The sequence below is a fragment of the Canis aureus genome, chromosome 9 (assembly GCF_053574225.1).
Source record: "Canis aureus isolate CA01 chromosome 9, VMU_Caureus_v.1.0, whole genome shotgun sequence".
Classification (NCBI taxonomy): domain Eukaryota; kingdom Metazoa; phylum Chordata; class Mammalia; order Carnivora; family Canidae; genus Canis; species Canis aureus.
This window is the reverse complement of record NC_135619.1, coordinates 12,106,452-12,125,645: the sequence shown is the minus strand read 5'-3', so window position 1 is coordinate 12,125,645 and position 19,194 is coordinate 12,106,452. Positions and strand designations below refer to the sequence as shown.

At 35.4% G+C, this 19,194-nt stretch overlaps 1 long non-coding RNA gene across 9 annotated transcripts in view; it reads left to right on the top strand.

Moving 5' to 3' along the window:
- Positions 1-5,826: 5,826 nt before the first annotated feature.
- Positions 5,827-19,194, top strand: part of LOC144320397 (uncharacterized) — a 315,384-nt gene continuing 302,016 nt past the window's right edge. For 3 of the 9 annotated variants that reach the window (XR_013385941.1, XR_013385939.1, XR_013385934.1), the window contains exons 1-2: positions 15,920-16,115; positions 18,848-19,012. This is a non-coding gene — a long non-coding RNA (uncharacterized LOC144320397). Of the gene's footprint in view, positions 6,023-15,918; positions 16,116-18,847; positions 19,013-19,194 lie in introns of those variants that run through there. The other 6 variants (XR_013385937.1, XR_013385936.1, XR_013385938.1 and 3 more) reach the window with 4 other exon arrangements.

Genomic DNA, 19,194 nt, shown 5'->3' with positions numbered 1-19,194 from the left:
GTTTGCTCAATGTGAAGGTGTTGCTCTGCCAGTTTTTAGATTTTTTTTCAGAGAAAAATGTTCCATTTAGAGCTGTAGATTTGGTGTGTATGGAAAGAGGTGAGGTCAGGATCTTCCTAAGTCACTATCTTGACCCAGAACCTCTAAAATCTTAATCGGAAGAAGAGCCAGAGCATCCAAATCAACAAACTTAGAGGAACCCTGTTGAGGTGAGAGAGGTAACCAGACTTCTTTTTTCAGACATTTATTTACCTCTACTCAAATACTTTATAAACCTTTAAAGAATACTCAGAGCCATTATGTTAATACTTTTGTGGCTTCCATGCTCATTGATTTTGAGACTGATCTGCATGTATTTAATTGAGGCTATTTGGGGTGGATTTTAGTAGTTTGCCTTGAGAGAAGAAGGTTTATTACCTTTAATGTGGTGAAGTAGTACACTCTTTATGGATCATTGGAAAGAATATATTTGCCTTTCACAAAAATCATTCAGGTCTTTACATTTTGAAAAAATTCCAGGTTTTCTTTCTTTGAATGTACATAACTCAGGTACAGAAACAGACACTTTTTTTCTCTTCCTTTGTTGTTAATTAGCTTTTCTAACTTTTTTTTTTTTAAGATTTTATTTACTTTAGAGAGAGAGAGAGAGAGAGAGAGAGAGAAAGCAGGAGTAGCAGGAGGGGCAGAAGGAAAAGCAGGGCTCCCTGCTGAGCAGGCTCCATCTCAGGATCCTGGATCATGACCTGAGCTGAAAGCAGATGCTTAACTGACTGAGCCACCCATGTGCCCCTTTTTCTAACTTTTTTTGGAACAGCTTGATTTTAGGTTTGATTATAGGTGACTACAGAGATGCTTAAAAAAATATGAAATCCTGAGAAATCCAGGACGTGTCATATTACTTGTCTATCTTTGCTTACTTTCAACTAGTATTATTTCCAAGGTGAAATAGGTTAAAGATGTCTTATTTTAAAGATCTAGAAATTATTGAAGTTTATGGGACCACTCTTGTATTCCTCTATAAATTTTACCCGTGATAAGCCTATCAAGAGCAGTTCCACGGTTTGGTGATTCAACTGGTGACTGGTCAGAAGTGATTTTCATGACTCATCTCTGAGTTTCCTCTGACGTTTTCTTTTATTTTTACTTAGTTATGATATAAAGAAGATAAGGCAAAAGAATTAAAATAAAATGAAAGGCAGTTGGGCTGTTTGAGTGTTAGAATCAGCTTGTTTTCTCTGAATATTATCTGAGAACATTTCTTACATATTACTTCAAAAGCCAGACTGAGTCACATATTGAGTAATGGGATAATAGAAGTAGTATAGGTTCTTAAACAGCTTATAATTAGCGTCCATATTTCAAATGGAAATAGGTTGAAAATGTTACTTAAAAGCAAAAAGTTCTATTTTGCAAAAACTATGTATTTTCTGTTTTTGTGTGTTATTTTCATATTAAGGCTTTTAATCAAAGCTTTTGATGTATCAGGATATAGAATGTTTGAACGAGTGAAAAACATGTCAAAGGCTGGCAAAAAGATGGTTGAATTTGGAAACGGCTTCTTAGGAAAAACATTTTTTTTTCATTTTGGAATCAAAATGGTCATGTTTTCAACACATTGGTATACTGAGACACAGATGTCAACTTTTGACCTATGTGCTTCCTATTTGAAGATGTACTTTACTACGGCAGTTATTATCATAAAGACAAGACTTAGTTTCTCATTCTTACCCTTTTATGTGTTTTCTCTATAGAATTCACGTTTCCCAAGACAAGGCCAATACTACTTGAATGTACTGTTTATTTATGCATGCTGGCATACCTAAGCTAGTACCTGCTTGTTACCTAAAATGATAGTAAAATGTGAGGTCTTTAGATATAGTTTGGGACACTAATCAAAGAATAAAACTATATTTATAGAATCCATAATCTTAAACTTGTAAGGAACTCCAGAGTTATCTTAGAAGCCGAGTAATTTAAATATTGGATGACAGTAAATGTAGAAGCCCAAATCTATGCCTCAATTATTCACTAAAATAATTTCCAAACTTTAAAATAACCAGACAATAAAAAAGAATTTCAGTTATTTTGCAAAGAAAAGAGAACTGAGTGGACATTAACTGATCCTGAGAACACTGGTGGTATAAGTAGTTTCTATTTCCAGAAGGAAATGATGAATACCATATAATTTGTCATCCAAACCTGGATAATTTTGAAAGTGAATTGGCCTATTAATAGTTAAACATTAAAAGAAGTGCAAATAGCAGGATGTATATTCACTCTAAGAATGATTCGTTATTCACTAATTTAACAGACACTTAGCTCAGTACCTGGGGAAAAAAATGAAGGCAGCATCCCTGTCCTCAGAAAGATCAATGCCATGAAGGTGGAATATATATTTTCTTCTTATGAATGAAGATAAAACTTTTTAGGGAGCATAGGGATAGGTTTCTATCTGTAACTGAGGATGCAAAAAGAGGTTTTTAAGCCATTAAAAATCCAAAGGGTTGAGAATAATGAGATCTCGCTCCCATTTGACAGCTAAGGAAAGTGAGACTCATGATATTCAACTAGCCAACAGCAGATGTGAAGCTCAAGTATATGATCCCTGAGTTCCACTCTAAAACTTTCCATTCCACTATGTTATTATGTGAGTTACCAGAAGAAAAGGGACATAAGAAAATGCTAGAGATTTACTTTACATTTCTTTGGAGACAAAGGATAGCATGATGCTTCTTTGTGATTGAGTATTCTTGACATGAAGAGAAGACCTAAACAACCCAACTTACTCACTTTTAACCTTACGACTCTTAAATAATACATTTCACTATTTTAATGCTTTGAGATCCTTAGTAGTTTTTTTTTTAAAGGAAGACTCTTTGACACCCAATTTTCTTTGCAAGTTATCTCATGACAAGTAATTGCAATTTGCATATCCTATTACTAGGATAACTGAGACTTTTACTACACCACATTCTAAATGGAATGCCATTTTATTCCAAGTATAGCAAAAGCAGAGCTTATTGTGTATACACATCAATTCCACCAAAGTCCATCATGAAAACATTACTCAGAAGATGCTTTGTTATATTCTAGAAACATACTTCTTAGCTGGATATTGAACTAGTCTATAATATTGGGAATGAGTGTGCCTAACGTAAACATACACTGATTTAGGCTCACGGACATTGTTGAACTGTCCTGTCATTTGTTATTTCTCTAATGATACTCATTTCATTATTCATCTGGTTGACTTTTTGACTCCGTTCACCACATATGACTACTGAGTTAATCAAATAAACATTAATACCTGAAAGCTGTTGTTAAAATTGTTTCTTGTTTTTATTTTAGTATAAAAATGTTTATTCAGTAGAATTTATTTTGAAGATCAAATTTTAATGATAGAAAATAGTAATTATAAGAAAAGTAATAAAATGTGCTATCTTTGAGGCAGAAAGTGCAGCATTTAGCTCAAAACAATGGCCTACATTCTCTGAGTGACAGGTGGGTATCACATTAGATGAAAATGATAAGAGTTTTAGTGGACTGAAGAATAACTTCCTCTTGACAGTGCCCTGACCCTTGACCCCTGGCCTAACTCTTGTTAGCTTCACTAACACAGGGTAATTGTCACAGGTGTAGGATCAAAGACAGCTCTACAGAAGCTACCAACAGTCTGAGATTTATTTCTTTTGGTGACCACAAGTGTGTGGCTGAGATAAAACCATAAAGTTCAGACTTTCTCAGATCTGTAAGGGCATAAAACTCTACCAGTGAGAATGTAAAATTCCAAATACAGAGTTTTCTTTACTGTTTGGCTTGAAGATAACTGTTTTAACAGGGAGGTTATTGCATCAGGGCAAAGGGAAGGTAAATCTGTTACTGTTGTACCCTGAAAGCATGTTTCATACATAATTGTGACACAGGTGTAATAAAGAATGCTCTATTCACAATAGATACCTTACATTTTTATAATTATTAGTAAACTTTTACTATGTCATACTCTGGAAGTGTGTCCTATTCTGAAATGATTCTTTTGTATTTATATGCTAATCACCTTCTTCAAAAGAAATCAGTTCTTTGAGTTTTATTTAAATGTTCTCTGAAGATAGTAGCTTTAAGAGTACTTACGGATGATGTGATAACAATTGTGATTTCTCATGAAAGTTAATGCCTCCTCCTGTAAGAAAATATATTGTATTCTCCTTTTTTAGTAACACAAGTAAGAAATTCAGAAAACATAGTGAGGCACAATGAGTTATGCAAATCCATGTTATAATAGAAGAATATTACAAGGGAAAACCAAATGACTGTAACATCCATTAAAGTAAAGTCATTATAGTCATATACCCATGATTTAAAAAAAAAAAAACAACGGAAGAAAAGAATGACTATTGCTGGTAAAATGAAAATGACTTCACATTTCATTAAAATGAAGTCAAAGCAGTAACCTGGCAGTGTTTTCAAAATGTTTTATCATGAAGAAAACAAAGTCAACTTTTCAAACACTTGGCACAATAAAGTGGTGTATTTCATTATTCTGTTTATTTAGGGGTATAATACTAGTATCATCCAAATGGTTGTTACTCAGTATGAAGGAACCATAACAGTTTCCTAAACATAACAGATTTCCAGAGTCCAAATTTTAATTCAAAACTATATCAAAGGCATAACTTACTTTTAAATTTATTGAGGGTTCTTAGACAGGTCATAGGTCTTGTCCTTCAACATTTTTTTTTAATCCACAGCATGTTTTTATGACACAAAATTAGTATATACAAGCTTTCAGATAATCAGTCAAGGGAAATACAAAGATTATGTTTATCTTTAAGTGATACTATAGGTAAATTATTTCAATTGGTTCAGTAAAGGTGTAGCCAAATCCATCTGTTTCCAAAATATCACACTTTCTTTTTATTAAATCATGAAAATAAGGAATTATAATCATGTAACTTATTGTCATGCATACTTGCTATAATAATGCCTTCTTCCCAGACTACCATCTTTTCAAATGTGATGAGATCATCAGGTAACAGTGTAGGATATGAAGGCTTAGCATGCTGTGTTGTTAGCACATTAAAAAAAGAAATTGCTGGGATAATTAACAACTACCTATTTGTCTGTGGGATGCATTCATTATGGCTCTACAAATTGGAGGTCTCCAAAATCTGTGCAATAAAATTTACTCTTTGTTCAGGAAGTTCCCCTTGGATTTGGGGAAAATTCTGGTTTGCTGTGTCTATTGTAATTGTGACAGGCAGTTGACATGTCTCATAGTCTAAATGTAGTGGCAAGCAGGGGGTGGTACAATGATGAAAAAACTGCCATTCATTCTTGTGCAAAGGAAAGGTGTTTCTTAGCATATTCCAACCTATGTTCAGACTAGAGTTGGGTCTCTGAGGTTGAAGGTCAAATCTGTGAGGTCAAAGCTATTTCTTGTCAATCTTCGTTCACTAATGACACATGAATTGGAAATTAGAACAAAGTAAGTAAAACGAATAGCCAGAAGGTGAGTGTCTGTTTTATTACTCAGAAGAGCTGGGAAATCTGGCCAATTGTTGCCCTATGTGGCTTGAATGACAGTTGTTAAGTTGAAAAAGGGACAGTGTGATGGGAATGCCACTTTAAATCTCAATTACCTCCTCCACTCCAATCAGCTTGGTAGAGCTTTAATGAAGTGCAATTCTCTGTCCTTTTCCTCATACTTCTATCTCTAGAATAAGCCTCACATTCAAGTTTGACAGCAGTACAATCAGTTTTCCATTCATCACTGGCCCTGTTTTAACCCTGCTGAAAAAGGGCCTAATGTACGTGGCAGTGATGGCAATTAGGCAGAAAAGTAATATTAGAAACAGACAAAAGCCTGAGTCTTTTAGCATTACAGGTGTTTTTTTTTTTTTAGCCCGTTCTAGACATAAAGGAATAGGCAGTGTTGTTAAGTTCCCTTCTACAGTCTTCTCTTAAGCTGAAAGTCCAACGATTTCAAGATTCAATTAATTAGACACATGGAGAGCCAAAGAACAAGGTAAAAGCTAAGTTCTTTCTAACTGAAGACACACTTAGTAATTGGCCCCTTATTAAAATGGATATCTTCTGGGTGTATGTTTAATAAGGTTGATAAAAACTCGTCATTTCCTCATTAAGATAGCACATGAATACACTCTGTATGTAGAGAAGAAATCTTAAAGAGAACAAACAGGAAAATATCAATCTGTTAAATATAGGAATGTAAAACATGAAAATTGAAAAGCTTGAGAACTATAACTTTTCAGAGATGGGGGGATTTTAAATGCATTTTGTGTGTGTATGTGTGTGTGTGTGTGTGTGTGTGTTTCTGTGTGTGTATGAGTGAATGTTGTAAGCTGATTTTTTTTTTTAAAGACAAATCTTGGCTCTTCAATCAGTTTATCCTGGGATGCAAAATATTTAAACATTTGAGTTTTATAACCCAGATCAATGGTATTTAAAATTGACTTTATTTTTAAAACCATAAAGATGAATGATACAGTTAAATGGCTTTCTCATATGAAACCAAATGCAAGCTTTCAAAATCTATACATTCGCGTGTGTCTGCATGCATAAGAATCCATGTGATGGTCATGCCTGCATCTTTGCACAGAAGAGTCACATATACTTGTTTAGGGACACACGTGTGTTGTTTTATCTAATTATATTTGTATATATGTCCATAGATACTATTGTGTGAAATCTTAGAAAAGAAAAATTTCATAGATTTTTGTGCATGCACTTCATTGTTATATATGTTCTCTTAATGGTTCTTTTCATGCCCATTTTTAAAAATGTCAGCCAGGTTGGGGTGTTTTTTTGTTTTGTTTTGTTTGATAGATTCCACAGGAACATGTGGCATCGGTGTAAGGATCTTGTTTAAGAGAATGGAGGCTTGGAGGAAAAAAAAAAAACCAGATGCAGCAATTAGGCGGCTCTTGCTGCTCATTGGGGAGGTGACACAAGTGGGTGATAGTGGCTTTCACCTCTCACACTCCCTTCTCTCCTGCCTGATTCCTAGAACAATCCCTGTCAGAAACACTCTTTGAAAAAGGCTGCATTAGACAATGGCTCTTCACCCTTATTTTACGCTTTAAGTAGTGGAGCAGAATGCTGTAAGGGGCTGAAAACAAGGCGTAATCTGAGAAAGACGCGCAGGCATTGTTATAACTGTGAAAACCAGAAGAGCCCCTTTCAGAGCCGTGACTGAAAGTGCTCGGAAGACCTTTAGTCCTTTGCACTCTTCCAATCACCAATTAGACAAACATTAACATCAATTAAGCTGTTATACGGCACAGGTTCCATATAATTACCTTAATGGGTTGACGCTTTCTTTAGCAGCAATTTCTTAAACAAACTTCATCTTTTGTGCAACAGGCTAAGAAAATTTTCAGCAGGGAGCATTTCCTTTTGTCAAGTTTTCTAAAGAGACAGCTGAATTGTTCTATTTAACAACAAACACCTTCACTAAGGACCCTCGTCTTGTCCCCGTTCCCACCACATTTGACTACTAGGCTCAAAGCTTATTAACCATCAGAGACAAAAAAACGGACTGGCCAGGGGAGCCCAGACACATGCAGGGCGGGCAGGACACAAAGGACCAGTGAGTCTGGCACCGGTTTGCAAGCAGACCCTCGGAGAAAGCACCAATTGAATTAGTTGCCTATTTAGTATCCAAAGCGCCAGATCCGTCCTTACCAAAAGCACAAAGAAAATGAAATAGAAAAACAGGATCTTGCTCATAAAACAAGACAAATCTGTCTAATTTATTTTGTACCAGTAAGTGCTAATTAAATGCAAGCTACTCAGAGTCTTCCTGTTCCTGCCTCACCTAATTCGCTTAGAATCACGACAATGCCAGTCTGATTTTTCCCCCTGTTTAACAAACATTCATTTGAAATGTACTCAAATACAGCTATAAAAATACAACCCTTATATCACTTCTATTTTTATTTTATATAAAGTCCATGTGTTTTTACTCTGTTGTGAAATTATTTGGGGGGGGGGGAGAAAAGCTCTTGGCAGAAACAAGTCCTTAAACTATCCTTGTGCATCCTAAGAAATAAACAACTTGAGATGCATATAATGAACTATAATTGTTTCCCCCGCCCCCCCCCCAGGGTTGGAGTAATGTATGTAACCAAATTTCACAGCAATTCATTAAAAGTCAGAAGCCTAACTCTTTTACAGTTTTTTAAAGCAGACCATGGTAAAAAAGAAAAAAAATAAATAAAATGAAACAGATATAAAATATACGCTAAGTACTTATGCCACATCAAAATCTTTAAAGTGCTTTCCTTACCCACCCTCCCTACCTCCCCCCCCCCATGTCTGTCTCTTTTTTCTCTTTCTTTCACATCCTATTGCTCATTTTCACATACCTGACTATAACAATATCCTTGGGAGTAGGCAATTCGGTTTACATCTTTAAGGTCAGGGCTTGGGCTCCAAAGACAAGTGTTTGCTCCATTTACTCCTGCCCCTGAGAACTCCTAACACCTCTTTGGGTCAAAAGCTGAAGGCCACAAAATTAAAAGATGACGACAAATTTATGTTTGGATTCTAACCTCGGGCCACTGTCATCCACGGCTAGAGGATCTTAAAAGCTTTCTAGGGGAAGAATTCTAGAATAGAAATATATACAATTACAGAATAATTGTTCTCACTTGTGTTGCCAAGAAGAAGCATTTGAAAAAATATGTTTATGCTGAAGATGAATTTATGTATGATATATAATCAGTAACATATCTACTGAAGATCTCTATGATCAAAAATAAAATTAAGGTTAACCATTCTTAAACTTTTCCTTAGGAAACTTGATATATAGAGCGGTACTCTCCATTCCAATGTTGCTCTGCTATTTATTAGAGATTATTCTCTTTTACTCAATTTATACTTCATGTTTACATTGATTCGGTTAAAAATATATATCTTGAGTCTTCCTGGGTTACTGCCTTGGTGCCTCATGGCATCACTTTAAAGACAAACTGTGCTGCCCCTATTTTCTTCATTGGTCATTTCTGTCTGCTCCAGCACAAATACAGCTACAAACTGCGGGTGTCACAAATAAATGTGGGATCCCCAGGTAAAGGGTTCCCACCAATGATTTTGTCAGATTAGAGTTCAGCCACTCCTCCAACAATAGGAAAATGTGAGATTAAATCAGGAGAAGCCTAAAGAGATTATAGTAGATATCCTTTTAAAAATTTACTTCATAATTAAAGAAGCATTATTCTTTTCAAAATAGATTAGGAATTGGAGTTTGAAAAAACTACTTCTTCGTAAAGCACCACCTGAGAATTATACAAATTTGTATCCTTCTTAGAACTTTTACATATGACAGATATAATTGGGTATAATAAGGAGGGATAGGGTGCCAGGTGGCAAAGTCACCTCCGTAACCACAGAGAAAATGTGTGCAGAATCAGAGATACCATTTCCTAATTTCCAGTATTAGGGTTGAATCTGTGATGTATGAATGGACTTTTTTTTTTCCATTCAACATATCAGGCAAAGATCTGAATAAAGTTAATGTTCCCTTTTGACACCCATATCAGACTGAAAACACCTCAATCAACTGTTGGATGGATTTGGCATAATTATTGATACGCTTTGCAGGATTTAAAGAGTGAGGATTCAGTGCTCACATACCACATTTGAAACGAACACAACTTATCAAGCAGAGTTCTGACATGTGTGACTCTTAGTATCATTTTGGAAGTGAAATAACCTGTCAGATTTTAAAATGTGTTAACAACTGGATGGTTAAATGGCAGGGACATGAAGAAAGGACATGGGTTTGGTTTGAGATTTTGTTCTGGAGTAGAGTCACTGACTGCCAGCCTAGAAGTAATCACAACAAAACTTTTCCCCAGGGGTTCTGAACAGAAATTCTATGGTAGAATAAATAAACTACTACACAGTTAGATTATCTTAACTAGCATCTGCAATCTTCCTTACAATAGCCATTTATTGATGTCTTTCCAAATACATTAGAAGTGGCAGATGATTTATTTTGCCTTTGAAAAGTACGTATAACCATTCACTCATTCAACAAATATTTAAGTTTCTACTCTGTGCCAGGCATTCTTTTCTAAGTACATTATCAAAATTGAATAGTACAAAATGCCTAGCATCCTTTTATTAGAGATGTTTTAACTTTAAATGGATTAAAGCAATTTATAAAGAAGGTTAGATAAAATAAAATCTGCTCTCAGTCTTTGTACAGTTCTTTATCTTGATTAATGTATGTTTGGTGCCTGACACATAGTAGGTGCTTTGAATATGGTGCTCTGCTAGTTTTTCTATGGTTCAACCCCAGTCGATTTTTCATGTGAGCGGTATTGTCTAGCAAAAAGAAATCATCTGACCACTACCATCATTCATTGGCACTAGTCTCATTTCCATCTATGATAGTGATTTCTTCTAAGGGGCTATAATATCTTTTTTTTTTTTTTTGGTTTGATTTCAAAGTATGTTTCTATTATTCTTTGCATTTCTTCTGGAAAAAGGTGGGAGGGCAGGGTGTGGGAGTTAGAGTGGATGTGTAGTATTGGGAGAAGACTCAGCATGTATTTTTGGAATTAGAGTTTAAATGGCTGTGTATGTGTGTACGCACATGCGCATGCATGCACGTGCATGTAATAACTCAGGATGAATTGGGAGTCTCCCAAAAAGAGAGACATTACTACCCTTCAAGGAAAATGTAATGGAATTGGTAACAATGAAACCTGGGCTGGATACAATTTTTCTTTAATGAACAGTGAGTCAGTCAGCAGCCATCCTGCTAAACACTTCTGGTGCTGAGCAATACTCTGGGTACCACTGGAATTGTTTTAGAAGTAGTGAAGGATTTAAGAGATACAGATGTGATTGAAACTTTCTTCTGAAGGAATTCACAACTTGGGGTCTGGGCCCTCATGGGACATTTATATTATTATATCCCTTGGCAATTTCCTGCTTCTTGAGGAAATTTTCACCTTCCATTTTTACTAAAAGTTTGTGTGTAAGTCCCTTGTAACCAAGGAAAACTATGATTTTTCATAGTTTATCTGTTAACAAATAGATAACAATTATTACATGCACTTGATCTAAAAGGGAAATGAGGATGGATACTCACGTAAGGGCAGAAAATAATTCTATGCCAAAATGGATCCCTTTCACTTCTACTGAAGTTCTATCACTATCTGTATTCATGCCTATATCCAGCCATATGATCTCTTTGTTGTCTGCCTATCTCCTAGATTATTGTAACTAAAGTCTACCCTCTATTAAAATTTACAATAAAAATGTACTCTCAGTGAAATGATGGCAGATTATAATCATTCAGTAAGGGGTATACACATACCCACATACTGACAAATGCAAAGTAATATTACCTCTGAGATATGTGGAAATGCTGATATATTTCTAGTACCTCAAACATTCTGAATACACATAGATAGAAAGGAGCAAGCCCTTAGAACCTTTGGAGGCACATAAGCGTTTTCATTCAAAATGCTGAGGATAAAATGAGAAGGCAAAGCTGGCAGTAAACATTCAAATATATATGTAAATATCTCCTTTGAAATTCCTTCCTGCCATATTGCACAGTTCAAATTAGTAAAAGAAGGTTCTTACCGCACAGGGTATTTTTTCAAGATACTTAAACCTATTTGTACACATCATTTCTATGATCTGAAAATCAGGTACATTTTATAAAACTTTCCCCTTTACTCATGCTCTTATAGGAACTATATTGTATAGGATTACTAGTATATTAGACTTGGACGGTACTTCCAGTTTTTAACCTAATCCTTCTGTATCTTCTAATCATGTTCTTTTTTCTACTCTGAGTAAGAATGCAATGAAAACCTGGGGAGTTATATTTTTTTTTTTTACATACTTTAAGGTTGTGCTTCAGCTTTTAAATGTAATATCTAAAATCCAAATACTGTTGAAATCAACTTATTGACAATCAGTTCTTGATTTTTTTTTTGCTTTTTTTCCAAAGTGCAGACGTTTTTTTTTTCTCTCAGATGAAGTATTGCCAGTGTGTCAACAACTCTTTCATTCTCACGAAATTAAAAAAAAAAAAAAAAAAAGTCCTCATAACCCAATTTTTAAAGTTCTGTATAAACTTGAGTTTTTGGATGTCTGGGGGTCAGGAAAGTTCACTTGATTTATTGGCTTCCCATTTAGTTAACGTGGTATGGCCGAAATTCCTCAAGAGTTTCAAAGCCACCCTGTCGTGTGTGATCTTTTTGATGGTTCATTCTGGTTAACAAATACTATTTCCGCATCGTGCATCCCTGTCTATAGGAGAGGCCAAAGCTTTTCATTCAAACTCTGGAAAGTTTCCTCCTCATTTGTAGGTGGTGGTGTAAACAGGGAAGAAGATTAGGGGTGTGTCCTGGGCCATGTCATTCTGCAGTGCCCCTCCTCTTCTGTCTATGACAAAAGAATAAGAGAAGACTTAGGAAACTGGAGGAGGGTTAATGCCAGAGGGTATGGACCAGGGCAGTGTGAGTAGGGAAGAGGAATCAGTAATGGAGAAAGTGGAAGGAAGGAATATTGCAAAATGTGGTAAGAAAAATAGGCACAACCAAAGAGAGGCCCTATAGCCTCTGTAGACAAACCTTTTTGTTTTCCTCGTGACAAGGTATTTCCTAATACCTAAAGGTGCATTAGGTCAAGTAGAGGTATCCCTGATCTTAAAAAGGAAAGAGAGGGAGAAAACCCCTCTCCTTTATAACCCCCACTCTCATTATTTTGGTACAAGGCTTTGAGAAAGGATCATGACACAGCAGCCTTGCTTTTTATAAATGCATCATCTTTTCTTATATAAATATTAAGTGCATTTGGCTTTTGGGTGTCATACAATTAGCAAATTAGTCGTTCACTAACAGTATTCATCCAGGTTTTATAACACTTTGCCTACCTTAATTTTAGAACATTACATGCAAGGGGGAAAAATTGCCTTCTTTTTTATTGCACTCATTGAAATCCCTTCTCTTAATGCTAGGCTCTGGAGTTACAGTGGCAGTTAGTTCTGTCATCAGAATATCAGCACTTTGAATGGAATTTTGAAAATTACAAAGACTACACCAGCATTATAGCAGAATCGATGGTTCTCTCTATACAATAAATGCACTCTCATTTTGAAGCTTATGCATTTGCTTTAATATAACCCCCCTTTCAATTCAGTTCAATTCATTGCCCTTATTATAAGTATGAGATGGGAATTAGAGACTTCCTCCAAGATTTCAGATCTTTTGTGCCTGATATGAGAAAGAGAACTTTTTACTGTTCTCTTATATATGAGATTGAGTGAATTAGCTAATGTTCTAAGAGGTAAAACAAACTATTCATTTGCACTTATATGTGCAAGTATGAAATACACTATTCATGTTCAAGAGAATCTAGTGGTATAATGGAGGGCTTTTAATTCCATATTTAAGGTATCTTCATTCTTTCGAACATGGTATTCTTCCAAAATGCAATATTCCAAGTATGACACCCAGATGCAGTGTTGCATCTCTCTGGAACAGCCATGTTGAAAATTTGCCAAAGGACTGTCATCTTTGTAGACTTTGACTAATGAATCTTGGGTTATTTGAAACTGGAGCAGAGGCCATTTTATTTTAGTCCATTTCTTCGAGATTTTCATGATTTGCTCATTAGAAAAAAAAATATTGCCCAGCAAATCCAAGAGCAGGTAGTCATGCTCTGCCAGATGGAGTCACCCTCTATTAGCTAATGGCTAGGAGTTACTCAAGAGTGACAGTGGATGTCATTCCTGGAGAACTGGAGGGGTAACTTGAACGTAATCTGTAGTGCTTTGTCTATCACACCCGTTGAAAGAGTTGTGTAATGTAATTTCATTTTTGAGTTGAGTATTTAGCTCTTTGAATCACCATGCATTGATAATGAGACCTTGAATGAGGTCCTTGTCTTAGAGAGGAGCTAGCACTGTATAAAATAGTCATATAAGTTCATGCATTTCCATCTGTTTCTCCAAAAATGGGTGTTTCTTTACTCATCAAGTTATTAATCCTCTACTTAATATCACACTCAAGCTGAAACCTAATTATACAAGTCCAGAACCACAGCATAATATTATGAAGACAAGTGCATATATTACTTAAGGTTCTAGTAATAGCTTTAAAGGTTTATATAACTTGGAATCATCACTTTGAATATTATTGGTAAAATTACGAAAAGCTGTTCTAGGATCAAAACACAATGGCATGTTGATTTCATAGTAAAATGCAATCTTGCATTTGTAATTAATATCTATCTCAAGGGCTATGGGTCATTATATAGTTTAATTCAATTACTCCACTAAATAGAGATAATCCTTTGTAGGTATTGGCTAATCTAATTCATGGCAATTTACATTGGATAGACTTATTAAAGATATATAGTAAGAAATATTTTATTTAACATATTTTTACTAGCTTTAGAATGTAAACATCATAACTTACTCTGCTCTGGCAGCACACACATGCACACACACACACACACACACACACACCCTGTGGTTAGTTTATTCCTTGCTACTTTTACAATCAGTTACTGCTTTGGTGAAAGCCTAAAGCTTAATCCATTAAGAGCCATTCAGAACAAAACAAACAAACAAAGCTTTAACCACTTCAGTGACAACAGTGCAGAACCAACAAGCAGCCTGCTTAGAAAACCCTAGTAATTTTAGGATCAATAGCCTCATACTGGATGCTTCTAAGTGATAAAGGCTAGAACATTTGTGCTGCCAGGTTTTAGAGAATAAAGTAAAACACAGACGTGTCTGGAAAAAATAATTTGATAAGTTTAGTTTGGAAATACCCATGTAGAGCAGAGGGCTGACTTAAGTCCCATCAACAGTCTTGATAAAAACAAGTTAATTTAAACATCACTTTGCACTGAAAATTTTACCTATGGGTCCTGAGGGTTGAAGCTTAAGATATATTTTAGTCTTTCTCCAAGCTTGACTGCTTGCAGCTTTATTATTACTATTTCTAATTAATGTAAGTGAAATCTTTGATATAGCTGCACTTTTATCTATTTCTTTAAAAACAAATCTTATCTAATATCTCTATATTAAAGTATTTAGAAGAATGTTATAGTCTACTTGATTCAAGGCTACAGTTTTAACAATAAAACTAACAAATACATTTATATATGAGAAGAGCAAAAACAAACATTTTTTCCCACAAGATTAAAAGCCTGTTCATTTCCTTTTAGAATTATTTCATTGTATATTATCCTTTGTGAAAAACCCATTAGCTTCTTTTATACATCATCAAGTCTTAAATAATACCCCAGTGCTGCAGAATATGTTCCATGGAAAAAATCTACTGTCATTCCATAGAATAAAAAAGGCCGCCTACATCATTACATTATCCTTTTCAGTTTCACAAAACAATTTCACAATACTGTATCTCCTGTAGCTATAGTTTTTTAATGCCTTTACGTTTATACTTAATTATAAACTCAGTAATGAAATAGGAGTATTATTTATTATTTATCTCAAAATGTCAACTGGTTAGACTTTACCCACAAATTATCTGGAGGCATTAAATTATATACCTTCATAGGTAGTCAACAGACACTTGGTATTGCCTGCAGTATGTTTACAAGCTAATTTGTTTACTGAATATTGTCTACTCGTTTACATTTCTGCTTTTTTCAAAAAAGCAGATCCTCACTGAAGAAATATACTTAATATAAGGAATGTATAAAAGAAATCTTTTTAGTTTTAAAGACAAGCCTCAAATCAAAAGCAAAATAATTTCTCTGCTGAAATGTTATCAAATAACATTGACCATCAACATTTTACAGACTGAAGAAATAAATTACCCCGCAATACCATTAAAATGCATGATTTTCTTGTGTGTCAGGAATGCTGTGCAGTTTTGTCTGGATTCATTAAGGCGCTCACTGCATAAGTGCGTTGCCAACAGGGATGTGGGTGGCTGTAATGGCAGCCTGTAGGTTTGTATGGAAAACAAGTATGGCACAGTGAAAAAAATCCTTCTTTCACCCTACAGATACCTGTACGGAGAGCTTGGGAGGCATTTCCATAGGCTCATTGTCAAGTGAAAGTTAAAGCCCCCACTCACTGGGAAGCAAAGGTAAGTCTGAAAAACCGCATTGAAGAAAAAGGAGAGGGGGTGGGGGTGGGGATGAAATCACCTAGCATTGAAGCAGCCTAACCAAGTGACAGACACGTAGACAACTCTGATGCTGCCAGAACAACACTCTGCACAGCCCACCAGCAAGCAATTTGTCACTGCGACAAGAATATCCTCCGCAATTTGGCATCAGGGTCCTTGGACAGCCAACTGCGCCTGTACAGCACGAGACGTGCTATTCGGCAACGGGAAAGATGGGAACCAAGGTTCTCGTTATGTCCTAACGTGTTATTTTATGAAAAACATATCTTTTGTCATGATCAACACAGAGACAGAACAGTAGTAATTGATAATAATAACTGGGGACAAATAAGACAACAAATTGAGAAAAGTGTGTTCTTGTATGTTTTTGAGGTATCCTGCGTGTTGAGAAGATTGCAGGATGCTTGCTCTGTTTGTCTGGTATTTTATGGCACACTCCCACAGTGTTTCATAGAAATAATGAATCCATAGGTGCAAGAATGAACTGGGAAGATTTTCGGTAGTAAACCATTTGCTTTTAGCAGAACATACTCTTTGCTTTGTTTTAGAGTTTATGTGTTTGTGTGTTGTGTGTTGATTAATATGTCGCTACGTGCAAATCCTTTCTTACTGTCGGGATTTGAAATAAGACACAAAGAATTCAAGGTAAGTTGGGTTAATAAATGTGCAAAGGAAAGACCCTTACTCTTTACATTACTACTCTGGTAATCTATTATAAAAGTGCAGTAAAGGAGAGAAGCCAGGGGCATAGGATAAAGGTATCTGATAAATAACCAAGTAGTGTTCCCCTTGCCAATTACTTGGCATCTTACTTTGTAATTAATGCCACAGTAATGAAAAAAGTGGTAGGCACGAAGATTGGGCCTTTTGTGCATTCTATACAGAATCAAACACTCATAAAAATCTAGCTCAAAGCTAGCCTAGTTTGGCTCTCTCCACAATCAAAACTTGCTAGAGAATTAGAACAATCCCATAGGGTGTGTATGTGTGTGTGTGTGTGTGTGTGTGTGTGTTGCAGTGTATTATATAAGAGTGACATCAGGCAATTGTGGTACTGCTTTCTCTATCACACAGACAAGAGTGTCCTTCATTCCCCAGACGTGATAGAAACTTATACCCATTCTGCCAGTATCTCACATCATGGTATCTATTATGTTGTTCACTAGTTGTCCTATGAAACACTTTAGCTAACTGCTACTTAAGTCGCTGTGAGAACTGCCCTGCAATGCCTGGTGCATTTCCCAGTAGCTTATGTATTTGCACTTTAGGGGAACTTTCAGGAAATACTAAAACTACTTAAAAAGTAAATAATAGTGAAAGTGACAACACTAATAGGCATTTTTTAAGAAGTAGGAAAGAATATAACTTAGGCAATTTGATATCATTTGAAATACAGTACAAATTTCAAAAATACCCTGTTAATATGACAATAATCCTAAAATATGAAAAACGTATTTTTTTTTCTAGCTATACATATGAACCGGACGTTGAATGGTTTGGAGTTGGGGGCTTGATAAAAGAGATGTGTTTAACTGTGAAACTTAGAAATGGTATTAGGGGTGGAGTATGTTGAGTAGCTATGTACGCAGATGACTAAATGAAATGACCTTAGATTTATATCCTTTTAAGGGTAAGACACAAAAGGGAGAACAGAGGAATGTGAAAAGAGAACGTTCAAGGCTGGAGGGTACAAAATACAGTGGAGATCATAAAGAAAACTAACCCCTACTTTTCTAAGCTTTGCATGGGGTGTTTTCCTTGCAACTCCCATTAAAGTCAATGGGAATCATGCAGCTAAAACCCTGTGTAACTCTTTGACAATTTACTTCCTAGTGTCTGGAAAAGAGTACTACCTACTAAGGGCAATTTACTCATTTTAGTTTGTGCCTTCCATACAAAGATGAATTTGATAGCATATAGCAGGAGGAAAAGAGAGACTGCATTTAAGATTTTGTTACTGCAAAAGAAATCATCACTGAAAAATGTCACCTAAACTTTCACCTTGTTTAGCAACAACAATAAACAGAGAAAAGCAATCCAGTGAAAGAATATAAAAAGAAGTATGGACTTGATTACAAGAAAAAATGGTGATTGCTATATGAGGGTTTTTTTTTCCCATTTTAAATTCTCAAGCTCTGAACGCAATCGCAGGATAATAAGAATAGAGGACAATTCTTAAGACACCAAATTGAAGTTCTTGATTACTTGCTTTTTCCTATGCACCTCAAGTTGTACATATGTAAATATAGCAATGGTAGCCTTACAAAATCTTTAATAATAGAAGTACAGTGAAAGGGAGGGGGCTACCATAGCTTCTATTTATGGGTAGAAATATGGATAAAATGACAGATATTTATCCTGCTGTAAGCAATAACTAAATAAATGTATTGTATCCTCTATATAATATTATTTTTGAAAGCTATAGACTGTGCATGTTAAAAAGTACATGCTATTTATAATCTCTCTCATGAACTTGGAAACAGAAAACTAACACTGGCTTTCAAAGTCTTTATTTTTATTATAAGACTCTATATTTCTTTACTCTCAAGTGAAATGTCTATTTAGGTGCTTTACTGATATAATTCTTATAACTGTACAACCATATAATAAGCTTATGTGGGCTGAAGATACAGCTCTTGTGTTTTCTGAGTCCCTTCTCTGTGATTTGTTTTCTGACTTTTCCTTTGGAGGGTGAAGAAATAAGACACTACATGGCTCTGCTTTTTAGTGCGTGGATCAGAGACACATCTATGAACAGCTGCCTACGCAAGTTGATTACTGGGCAATATAATTTCTCAGTTTTTATGGGTAAATGAGTGCTTCTCGCCATGGACCTAGCTTGTGCATCAATTTAGGTAAGCATACTGCTGCAGCAGCCTTGAAACTATTGCTCTCTGATTGTACCAATTAGCAAATCCTGAACTTTACCACCAGGAAAAGACATAGCTCCACATTTATGAATGCCTGGCTTTTGAGAATTAGAGTAATTATGTCACCAAACGTACCACCGATTTTCAGATAGACATCTCAATAATTT